The sequence below is a fragment of the Papaver somniferum genome, chromosome 11, assembly GCF_003573695.1.
Source record: "Papaver somniferum cultivar HN1 chromosome 11, ASM357369v1, whole genome shotgun sequence".
Taxonomy (NCBI): domain Eukaryota; kingdom Viridiplantae; phylum Streptophyta; class Magnoliopsida; order Ranunculales; family Papaveraceae; genus Papaver; species Papaver somniferum.
The window spans coordinates 39,082,313-39,094,712 of NC_039368.1; positions in this window are offsets into that span (position 1 = coordinate 39,082,313).

Sequence of the window (12,400 nt, forward strand, 5' to 3'; positions counted from 1 at the left end):
TTTCGGGAATGACATTTTATGGGTTAGAGTTCTTAATTGAATTTGTGCTTAATTGCCAAATCTTTGTGGGGAGTGCGGCTGTGGAATATTATAGGGGTTATCTTGTATCTTTATAAACTCCTTGATGAATGCATTTAGTTTCGGCTATATGATTGCATCTAAAAAAGTTGATATGTGCTTTTCTTTTGGGCATGAAGTATCTTTATGGAAATTTCATTAGGATCCCACTAATTTTCTTACCTTTGCTAATTTTATTGACAAAAAAGGGGAGAATTAATCTGTAGTTCACACTACAAATACATATGGTTGTTTGGATCATTATGTAAGGGGGAGTGGTTTTCATGTGAGATGAATTATTGACTAAGGGGGAGTGATACATATCACCATAGTATTATTGTATAACTATGAAGTATTGACTATGACACTGTATAACAATGATTTAGAGCTATTGTTTTCTCATTGTTATAGCTACGGATCTTCAACAAGGATGATGCTGAGTTGAACACATTTAGAATCATTGGAGTACTTGGAAGTGACAAAAATTTCGAGTAATGTTGAAGAACCAAGGAGATCAAGCATTTGGATGAGAAGCTACAGATTTTATTTATTTTGTATTTCATATTTATTGATAGTTTTGTCATTAAAATTGACAAAAGGGGAGATTGTTAGATCATTGCTTGGTCGAACTCGCAAGCGTTGCTATCTCAAGCTTGTTTGTAAAGTTTAGTTGCCAAAACTATAAGTCTTGATTTCTAGTCTACTTATAGCTAAGTCTCGGATAAGGATTGTAAGTGCAGTTGAGATTTAGACTCCACGGCGTTCATCAAATGAAGACGAAGAACTACTCAAGGGAACTTGTGGAACTTTATCAACAAAAGGTATGTGGAGACTTGAACTTATCTATCACTCAAAAGTCTATCTACTCTATCTCCTATTTGAGACAAAAGTTGTATTGCTATATAGACTTCAATTATACACATTTGCTATTTCGAGCGAGTTTATCTCGCTTATCTATTTATCGAAATATGTGTTGGTAAGCTTTCGCTTTAGCCAAGTACATCTTTACTCATGACAAAAGTCATACTGATTATATCAATAACTTGAAAATCGTTTTGATGCTAATAGTTCGTGGATAACAACTATTTTAACATCCTCTGAGAAAGTTTCAATGATTGAAATGAGAGTTTAGAACAAGTAACCATGTTTGGATATAAACATAGTGTGTTCTCACATTTATGTAAAAGTCCAAAACCGGGAACCTAAAGTATGTGTGCCCGAACGCGTACTGGCGGTTGTTAGAAATCCGTGTAAGTATGCGTACCCGTACGTATACTGGCGGAAGTTTCACGTCCGTGAATTTCTGATGGAGTTTGGAAGTAAAAAACAAACTCAATCCGGCTACTTAAGTATGCGTACCTGTTTGCATACTTAAGCAGGTTACTTTCTAAAACCGGTTTGTTCGTGAACTAAAACATTTATATAATAAGGAATGCAATCTTTGCAAACCGTGGATATAATGTTCATGAATTGATTCGAGTGAGTCAAAATTGATTTTGCTTCGATTGTGTCTTGTATACGTCTATGATATATAAGCAATTGAACAACTCTCTAACTAGTTTCATTTGATTCATTTGAACTAGTTATGGTAAAGATGAATAAGGTTGATATGAAAGTGCTCATATGGCTAACCATTGGTTAACTATTGTTGAACCAACTAAAGTTACTCAAACCTAAATGAAGGTACATTTCATTTGTGTATAAAAAGCTAAGTTCGATCTAACGATTGAAATATATTAACTTGAATCTAATCAGGTTTTCATCTAATGGTGAATATTAAATGTTTTGTTACCAAGGTAACTTAGATTACAAACCCTGATTTGAAATTTATATAAAGGAGAACTCTATCAACTGGGAAAACCAATCCCTACACCACATGTGTGATACTAGTTGTATAAGCTAGAGTCGGTTCTCTTTTAACCTTAGGTTTTTCACGAAACTCTGTAGGTTAATGACTTAAAGACTTCATTAGGATTGTGAAGCCATACCCAACTATTTTCTCTGTAGTTGCGTGATCTGATCTTGTTCTTTCTATCATGATTGAGTACAATTGTAAGATTGGCTTGAGATGTATATCTCTGATAGGCAAGATTGAAAAGTAGTCACAAACACCTTCGTCTCATCGTTTGTGATTCCACAATATCTTGTTTCGTTAATCGATTAAGATTATTGTGAGGTGATTGATAATACTGGGTTGTTCTTCGGGAATATAAGTCTGGGTTACCAATTGGTTCTTGTTCACCTTGATTTATCAAAATACGGAACAAAAACTCGTAGGTATATCTGTGGGAGACAGATTTATCTATTCAATAGACTTTTCTGTGTGATACATATTTGTTTATCAAGTCTTCGACTTTGGGTCGTAGCAACTCTTAGTTGTGGGTGAGATCAGCTAAGGGAATCAAGTGCTCAGAATCCGGCGTGGTTCAAGAGGCATAAGGAACGCGACTGTACCTTGATCAGTGTGAGATTGACTAGGGCTCAAATAAATTCCAGACCAAAGTTAGCTTTGTAGTACGCTAGTGTCTGTAGCAGCTTAAAACAGTGTGGTGTTCAAATCTGGATTAGGTCCCAGGGTTTTTCTGTTCCTCTTTAACAAAACTTCTGGTGTCTGTGTTATTTCTTTTCCGCATTATATTTTGTTATATAATTTAAATATCACGGGTTGTGCGTTGGATCGATCAATTGGTAAATCCAACCTTTGGTTGTTGATTGAAATTGATCGATCCTTGAACATTGGTCTTTGGTACCGTTCAAGTTATTTCTCTTGTATTCAATTAGGCTCGCAAATTCTTATTTGTTTGATTGCGGATTGAATTGAGAGATTGAGATATAACTCTTTGATATACTTTTCTTAAGATTGAGTCTAACTTAGAGCTGTCAATTTCTAACCCGGCCCGCGGGTTTGACCTAGCTTGGCTTGTTTTAACCTGGCTCGGCTTGGCTTGTTGTCTAAACAATCCGGGTTAGGGTTGTCATATCTAGCCCTAATAAAAACAAGCCGGGCTAGGGTCAACCCGCGGGTTACCCGCAAACCCATCAATTTCATGTGAGTTACTAATTTAGGAATTTTAAGAATTTTAGGGTTTTGTGCTAGAAATCAAAGTTCATATTTCCTTAAATGATTTAATACAATCCAAATTTCATTTGATTTAGGGTTACGGAGTAGTGATCCCTCTGCCCACTAAATTTTTTATACATTTAAGTGATTTTACGTTTCAACCACCCCATTTAACAAGCCAACCCGCAACCCGTTAGAGCCAACCCGTCTAGGGCTAGGGTTGGGGTTTTTGGCTTGTACATGAATAGTACTAGGGCTAGGGCTGACCCTAACCCGTCCATGGCTTGTCAAGCTAGGGCCGGGTTGACCCTAGCTTGCCCCGTTGACAGCTCTAGTCTAACTGTCTGGTTGATTCTCTTTTAAGTTTATTGGAGTTAGTCCATACATATTTCTAAGCGAAATATTGGGTGAGGCTGTTAGACCCCCGCTTTTTCACAAATAGACAACAAAAACATTCATTTCATTTTACACCATAGTTCCAGACCCTAATTTGAAAAAGGCTTCCCACCAATCCTAACCAATACCAACATATTGTGACAAGTTTAAATGGTCTTTATTCGGATCAAAAGTAACGCATCCGAATGATATAACAAATCTACATACATTAGAGATGTTAGGATCCAAAGATCCAACCATTTCTCAAAGGTTTTTTCAAAATCATAGTAATATAGACGACAAAGTTATAACAGGATCCATAAATCCACCCTTTTGCCAATGATTTTTTCATAGTAATAGTAACACAGGTAGCAAGTGTAATCAATAATCTTGTTTGTTGAAACTGTCTTGATGTGTACGGGTCTTCTTCGTCCAAATAGGTACTGGTGTCTTAAGTGTATTTGAATCGATTTGTATCTGAGTATTTGATGTCTTTGAAACGGTTTGTGCCTGAGTCTTTAGTGAAGTTGCAGCTGTTGGAGTGCTGAACGAACCGGGTGTCATGAAACCTTTTGAAGATACCGCTGGTAGAATCTTTGTTACTGCAGCTACCAATAAGTTTGTTGAAGATGACAGTCTTCTTTGAAGAGAAGAACTTAAGTAGCTGGATCAAAAATCAATCAATAAGGACTTGAAAACAAACTTGAGGAAAAATCCCAACCCAATCTATTTACTCAACAAACAATAGCAGATTTAAAATTTCAGCAAAGATAAAAGAAAATCCTAAGCAGCAGATTTTTGGAAAAAAGAACTTCAAATATAAAAACAAACAAGGGAAATCTTAGACTAAAATAACTCGATTGAAAGTGAGAGAGACGAGTAGATGCTGTAAAAACAGAACCCAAATCGAAAACTCAGATCTCAACAAAGGCCAGAGTTCAATTACAAAGGAGGAAATCGAAAGATTCAGTAGATGGGGGAGATGAGTTGAGGTTCTCCTGCTCAGATCTTCTCCAAAAGAGCCGATCTGAGCAGGATAAAACTCCAAAACGTCTAGGGTTTCAGTGGATTTGGGGAGGAAATGTTTTGGGGATTTGGGAGTGAAGGAGAGTGTAAAGAGAAAGTTCACCAATGATTTTGCTTGCTCACTATTAAGTTAAGTGAATGTATTAAGGTTATAGATTTATGGAAGCTTTGTTAAGTCATCATGATGTAAGCAATTTCTTTGTTTTTCTTTTATTGAATATATAATTTCCTGGTTACAAATTATTCATAAATTCATCTCATCTATAGTTAAATCAGCCAGTTGTTAACCTTATTTCTCAATTGCATAACAAGATTTACAAACCCAACCATCCAAACTTTTCATACTTTCATAATTAACCATCAAAAATATCTTTGAAACACCAAATACAAATTCATATCAAAACATTTTCTTTTACATCTAGTCTTTGTTCAAGCAAAAAAAAAACCTTACCTGCAACTTTCTTATCCAATATTACCATTTGCAGAACAACTTACCAAAGCACTAAAGTTTCAGATTCGAAAAACACAAAGCAAATTTATATTTAGATCATAACCATCATAAACACTAATATCACACACATTTACCGAATGAGCATCACCAGCAACAACTAAACCAGTCTTCTGCTACTCATCTTCCATAAAACCCCTTTTTAAAAAAAACAAACAAACCATACTTCGTTTCAAAAGATGACAAGAAATGGAAGACTAGTTACCTCCTTCAACCCCAGCAACGATAAGCATCAGCAAAACCCCTACATATTTTCAAGAAGAATAACAAGAAATCTATATGATCTTAGTTTCCAAGATTCCCCTAATGCTCTCCAGATTATGAGCACTCATCATTAGCATTTTCGCTTCCAAATTCATCTTCCTCATGGTAAAAGTCACGACCACTTTCATTGATGGAAGAAGCAGCAGTGCCATAACCTTCGCCATCCTCATCATCTTCTTCCAAATCACCATGTCTCTCATATCTTGCAACTGGGTTGCTGTTAGAGTATAACTCAGTTGAACCGGCCAAGGTTGGTATGTTAAGTTTGGTTGTCATATTTTTGTTCCAAAACTCAAGATCGCTTGATTAGATTACTAGAGTCAACTTCGTTAGGTTAGACTAGGAAGTCTAAATACGTTGAGACGTACAAGTATTACTCTAAAAAACCTGGAGAACCTGAAGATGTATCGATATCAATGAACATTTCATCCTTCTGTTCGAGGTTAGTAATACAAGACTTGACTTGATTTCATTTATATCTACGTTAATTTCAGGTCGTTTAGATTGAAACATAACATGCAAAGTTATATATATGAAAGTATAGTATTAGAGACTTGATCATTTTATTATGATCAAAGTGTCAAGGAAGAATATACAAGTTGTGTCACAACTTCTGCATATTGAATTACGAAGTATAACGCTTATCTTTTCAACTTCCTAATTACAATATAGACACTATCTTTGTAACTTATTATAATGAACATAAGATTGATTCTATGCCTAAAAAACTATATTTAACTACATGAGTTTAAGTAAGTAAACTTTTGTTTCGTAGTTGAAAGGAATCAATAGGATTAGTGGTCCGATTTTTTTTTTTTGGGTCCATAGCATGACTGATTCATGCCTTTTGGATCTATAGAAGGAACGATCCCTATTGGGGATATTTTGCAGGACCAGTACATATAGCAAAACTTATATTTCCGGTTTTACATATACATTAGGGTTTTGTGAATATCGGGATATGAGTTGCTATTAAGGAAATTTCAAGATGTCAACATAGAGATTAATTTGAACACATGCTAAAATTTTATGTTTCATTGTTCAAAGATATTCCTTGATACTCAAGCTGAGATTCCAAAACCGAAATATTTGAGAATCTTTTAAATAGGATTTTCAAACTTATATGTTTTAGTTTTCCAGGAAGTAAAATATATATCTGGAAGATATATTAGTAAAGTATACTTGTAAACTGTCTAATATTGAGTCGTTATCCACGAGGGATTTCCATTTTTTAGTTAGATTAGACAAAACCTAAAATTGATGTTTATTGCATATCTTTTGATATTTTCGGTTATGAAAATTCCTTGGTGTCCAAACTACCTTGATCTATATATAGTGAAGTTTGTTCTTCTTACAAACTTATCATGATACAAGCACTTCATTATGTAGTCACTATGGTAGTCGACTAATAGTATTACTTGTAATACTATCTTGATGAGGATAGTAACTTAATTATGTGAAATCTCTTATGTCCACTATGGTAGAAGACCATTAAATGATAACCGATTTATACGACTAGCAATAAGATTTCTATTAAAAAATAAACAAAGCTAAGTAGGATCCCAGCCGATCCAACATGTGCACAAAGTAAATCACAAAAAATCAGAAACCAATAAATAATTTTCTTGTCTTCGAATCTTCAATGTCTTCAAAGTACATGCACAAACAAAATTAATTCCACTTATGATTTATCATGCACTGAACATAGTCTGTTAATAATGGATGATAACAAATCTATCATCAGACCTAAAGACATATCTGAACTATCGTCAATCCTTCATCTAGTTGGAGTGACCTAATTATCTTTCAACACTTTCTCGAAGCTCCATTGTTGGAAAATTAAATACCATTGATCACGAGGGATGAAATACAAGAATGTTGCATTGGAAGCTTCGAACAATACTAACAAATCTTCACAAAAAGTAAGTATAAAGTGGGTTTAGGAATGTTGTAACACAATAGTCACTTGTTTAAGATGAGCTTGATTCAACAATAGTACTTCTAACACAACGTGTTAAAGATCTTCTAGAAAAAAGGAGAGAACAACTAATCCTTAAAAAGTCATCATCCGAGCAACATTTTTCTTCAACCAAGAAATAAGTTGTGTCTAAATATGATGAATAAATCCAATGCTTCAAATATCGCGTTTTTGGAAACATGGCCAAGAGTTGTTAGAGCATTGCTCGGTCGAACTCGAACGTTAGTGATCAAAACTATAAGTCTTGATTTCTAGACTATTTATATATATCTCGGACTAGGACATAGATATTGTAATTGAGCTTAGATCTCTCGACGTTCATCTCTTGAAGACGAAGAACTACTAAGGGGAGCTTGTGGAACTTCTTCGACAAAAGGTATGTGGAGACTTGAACTCATATATCACTTGGAAAGTCTATTTCTACTATCTCATATATTGAGACATAAGTCGTGTTAAGATATAGTTTTCTCTATACATATTTGAGATTTCGAGATGAGTATATATCGCTTACATATTTCTCGAAATATGTGTTGGTAAGCTTTCGCTTCGACCAAGTTCATCTTATATCATGAGAAAATTGCCGAGTAACATCTTACATGGTTTGCATGATATAATCATTTGATGTAGGCTTGGATTGTTTCGATAATGATTATTTCAATATCCTGAAAATTGCTTTGATGCTAATAGTGTGTGAAAACGGCTATTGTCATTATAGAAGAATGTTTCAGGGATTGAAATAAAGAGTTGATCATATAACCATCTTTGGATATAAATATATATAGTGTGTTCGCACATTAGTGTATAAATCCATAAACCGGAAGCCAAGAGCATGCATATGTGTGTATACGAAATTGGTGAAGGAGACAGGTTAGGTATGCGTACCCGTATGTATACTGGCGGAAGTTTTCGAACCGAAAATTTCTGCTGAGTTTGGAAACTTAACAAACTCAAATCCGGTTGCTTAAGTACGCATACTTAAGCTGGTTACTTTGTTAAATTGATCAGTTCATGGACTTAAACATTTAAATCATAAGGAATTCAATCTTTGCAAACCGTGGCTATAATATCCATGATTGATTCAAGTGAATCAAACCGATTTGGTTTCAATGGTGTTTTCTAAACAATTGAACAACTCTTTAACTAGTTTCATTTAAGTCATTTGAACTAGTTATGGTTAAGATAAATAAGGTTGATATGAGAGTAATCATATGGCTAACCTCGGTTAACTATTTGTGAACCAACCTGGTGTATACGTTTAGGTACGGTTACATAAACCTAAATGAGGGTACATTTCATTTGTGTGTAACAAGCTAAGTTCGATCTAACGGCTGAAAGATATTATCTTGGTTGAATCAGGTTTTTCATCTAACAGTAATTATTGAATGCTTTGTTACCAAGGTAACTTGGATTGCAAACCCTGATTTGAAAACTATATAAAGGAGAACTCTAACAACTGGGAAAACTAATCCCCACGCCTCATGTGTGTTACTAGTTGTATAACTAGAGTCGATTTTTCTTTAACCTTAGGTTTCTTCTCGAGACTCTGTAGGTTAATGACTTGAAGACTTCATTGGGATTGTGAAGCCAGACCCAACTATTATCTTTGTATTTGCATGATCTGATCTTGCTGTTTCTATCGTGTTAAGTGCAATTGAAATAATTGGCTCGAGATTTTATATCTCCGATAGGCAAGATTGAAAAGTAATCACAAACAAACTTCGTCTCATCGTTTGTGATTCCACAATAACTTGTTTCGCTAGTCGATTAAGTTTATTGTGAGGTGATTGATAATACTAGGATGTTCTTCGGGAATAAAGTCCGGTTTATCATTTGATTCATGTTCACCTTTATTTATCAAAATACGGAACAAAATCTTTTGGGTATTTCTTTGGGAGACAGATTTATTCAATCCTATAGACTTTTCCTGTGTGAGACAGATTTGTCTATCAAGTCTTCGACTTTGGGTCGTAGAAACTCTTCGTTGTGGGTGAGATCAGCTAAGGGAGTCAAGTGCGTAGTATCCTGCTGGGATCAGAGACGTAAGGAGCGCAACTGTACCTTGTGAAAAAGCGAGGGTACCCAAATATACCTCAAGCTAAAAATTTTCCTACCTATAAGTCCTTTATCCGAAAGTAATTGTCTATGTACTGAGTCGAGACATTACAACTAATCGGTTCACACTTCGTGTGATCGCCTACGGATACAAGATTGAGACAATACAACGACGAAGTATGTTACTTGATAAAAAGGTTCGGACTTAACCAAACACAATAGGATTCACTTATCAAGTAAATAGGAAATAACATTTGTGCGATTTACTTTAATTATAATAAAACAATTATAATGCGGAAATATAAAGTAAATGACACAACAAGATTTTGTTAACGAGGAAACCGCAAATGCAGAAAAACCTCGGGACCTTGTCCATAATGGATTACTCTCAGGATTAATCCGCTACACAAAATTACACCTAACTTCGTATAGTTGATACCAAGCAACTAAACCTATAGTTCACCTAGTTCCGTCTGTATTCCCAACTTAGTACAAAGTTACATCTAACTTCGTATAGTTTAGATCTTCAATAATAACCTGCACACGATGACTTGAATCTCTTGTGATCAATCACGCACAAAGTTAGGGGGAGTATTTTCTTTGTTATTATAATTTCAACAGCGGTATTTTCAAGGATTGAATGTAAGCAGTTTACCGTGCTGTTGAATTCGAGAATCAAGTGTATATGTAATGAATTCTTGTAATTTGTTTATCCATATGATGTAATAGTTTTTGTCACTAAAATTGACAAAGGGGGAGATTTTTAGAGCATAGCTCGGTTAAACCCACCAAGCGTTGGTATGTCAAGTTTGGTTGTCATATTTTAGTGAACCAAAACTCATGTTAAGAGTTACTTGATTATGTACTAGAGTCAACTTCATATAGTTTAGCTTGAAAGTATTAGGATAATGAGACATTACAAGTATTGTGAAGACTTGAAGATGTGAAGAAGCAAGGAGCTACAACGACAACAATCATCCTTCACTTGAGGTTAGTGATATTTGACTTGAACTGTTTCATTACTTAATGGTGAACACACAAGTGTGACTCACCCATAAATACACTAACTGGGACTCATTTTATCACTAATATACTTGTTTGCAGGTGTTTTTGGGCAAATAAACGTTTTTAGAAGAATCAGCTCGAAAAACTGTTAAAGGCACCTCCGGATGACAGTTGTTATTCGGACTTTCATTGTTGGCTAAAGGGTACTCAATTACTAAGGGGCACCCTAATTTCTATTCACACCCCAAGGCACCCCATCTACTAAAGGCACCCACGTTTTGGTTAGAGGCAGCCTTTTCTTCCCCATTTGAATTTGTTTTTGGTGGGAAAATTATTTGATGAACAGCGAACTCGGAGTTATTCACTGGATTAAAACCGTAGAGTGATGATTGGACCTTTCTTGATTATTTTTATTGTTATGTGCCTATTACGGGTAAACAGGGTCGTTAAGAGTTTCACTGTCAAAAAAAAAAGGAAATTCACGTGGATTTGGATTAATACAGGGAAGTCAATATTAGGGATTATGTTGGAAATATTTTTGGTACTTACGTGAGTTCTACTTCTGCTGAAACAAATATTAAACGTGAAGGGAGTGTGCAGGTTTCCATCCTACGCGTGAGAAGATAAACAGGAAAGAAAATATTCACCGAGTTCTTCACAAGGCTGAGAGATCTCTGGAAAAGATTTGGAAGATATTCTATAAGATTTGTTCACAAGATTTGATTAGGATTGACCTGTTTCCACTAAACAGGGGTAGTAATTGCGTTGAAATCAAAAAGGGAAGGATATTTTATCGTTTGGAACAAAACATGGAAAGGAAGATATTCACGGGTTTCTGTTATTTATCTTTCGAAGATTTTGCGCATCAATCGGAGAAGATATTTTGCCAGACTTGGTTTTATTCTCACAGGAAGTTTGGAAAGTTTAACAACCAACAAAAGATGCGTGAAGGAGGCAAAAAAGGGAAGAAAATATCTCGAAGATATGTTCTTTTACTGCCGAGTAATGGAAGAATTTTTGGAGTGATTGAGCGATATTTCTTGGTTCTACTGGCTATATAAAGTATGCTGCTGTTTCAGAGAAGGGTATCGAGAGTTGGGGAGAAGACCAGAGGGTTGCAGAGAAGATTTCTCTGCTGCTGCAGAGAAGAAGAACATTTGACGCCTACTGACTGTCGCAGAGAACTGTCGTTTATAAACAGTACTCGTAACAATCAGTTTGGCACGCTTGTTTTGAATTTACAACAGCTCTTGTAACAGTGACTTCTGTAACATCAATACATCGTTGCAGTTTCATTGTAATATTAGTTTTCTTCAATAAAAACACCATTTGAGCTATAAATTATATTTTTGAGTGTGTTTTCATTATGAGAAGCTAAACCCCAACATTGGGTCGACGGAGGAAGCCGAACTTCATACATGGGTGAATTTATTTTATTTTCTATATGACTTTTGCACTAATTAAAATAGAACTATGATTTGAATTAATTAGTTATCATTTTATTTGATGGGTCATGCTTGCTTAGATGTTTGATGTTCCATGTTTACGATTTATAACTAATATTTTGAGAATCTATTTTGGCAAAGTAAGAGTCGATGTTATTTTATTTATTGAGCGATAATTGTTGAGAATAAATAATTGAGCCTTGTGATATGAATGCGGTGGAATCGTAGTCCCAGTAACTCTCTCTTTTATTATTTTCATTAAACCTTTAAATTTAATCTTCACAAGTCCTAGAGTTCGAATCTTTATTACAACAACGACAAGCAAAAAACCTCTTCACTTAACGTATCTTTCAAGTCGTGCATATTGAAAACAAAACTGCGAAGCATATCTGAACTCTAGATATACATAGTATTAAGGAATACAATACAAGGTTTATTGCTTAACCATTAAACTTTGTAGATAACACATCGCCATATCATCATGCTGTCATCCTTATGCAAGAACAAAAGAATAACAACAACCAACCTTTCCCACAGAAAGGTTGAAAATCGCTTTTAACAATTGCAAGCAAAAGTTGAAAACCGTCGAAACACATATGCTTTTATGCTCAACCAAAACCGATTCAACA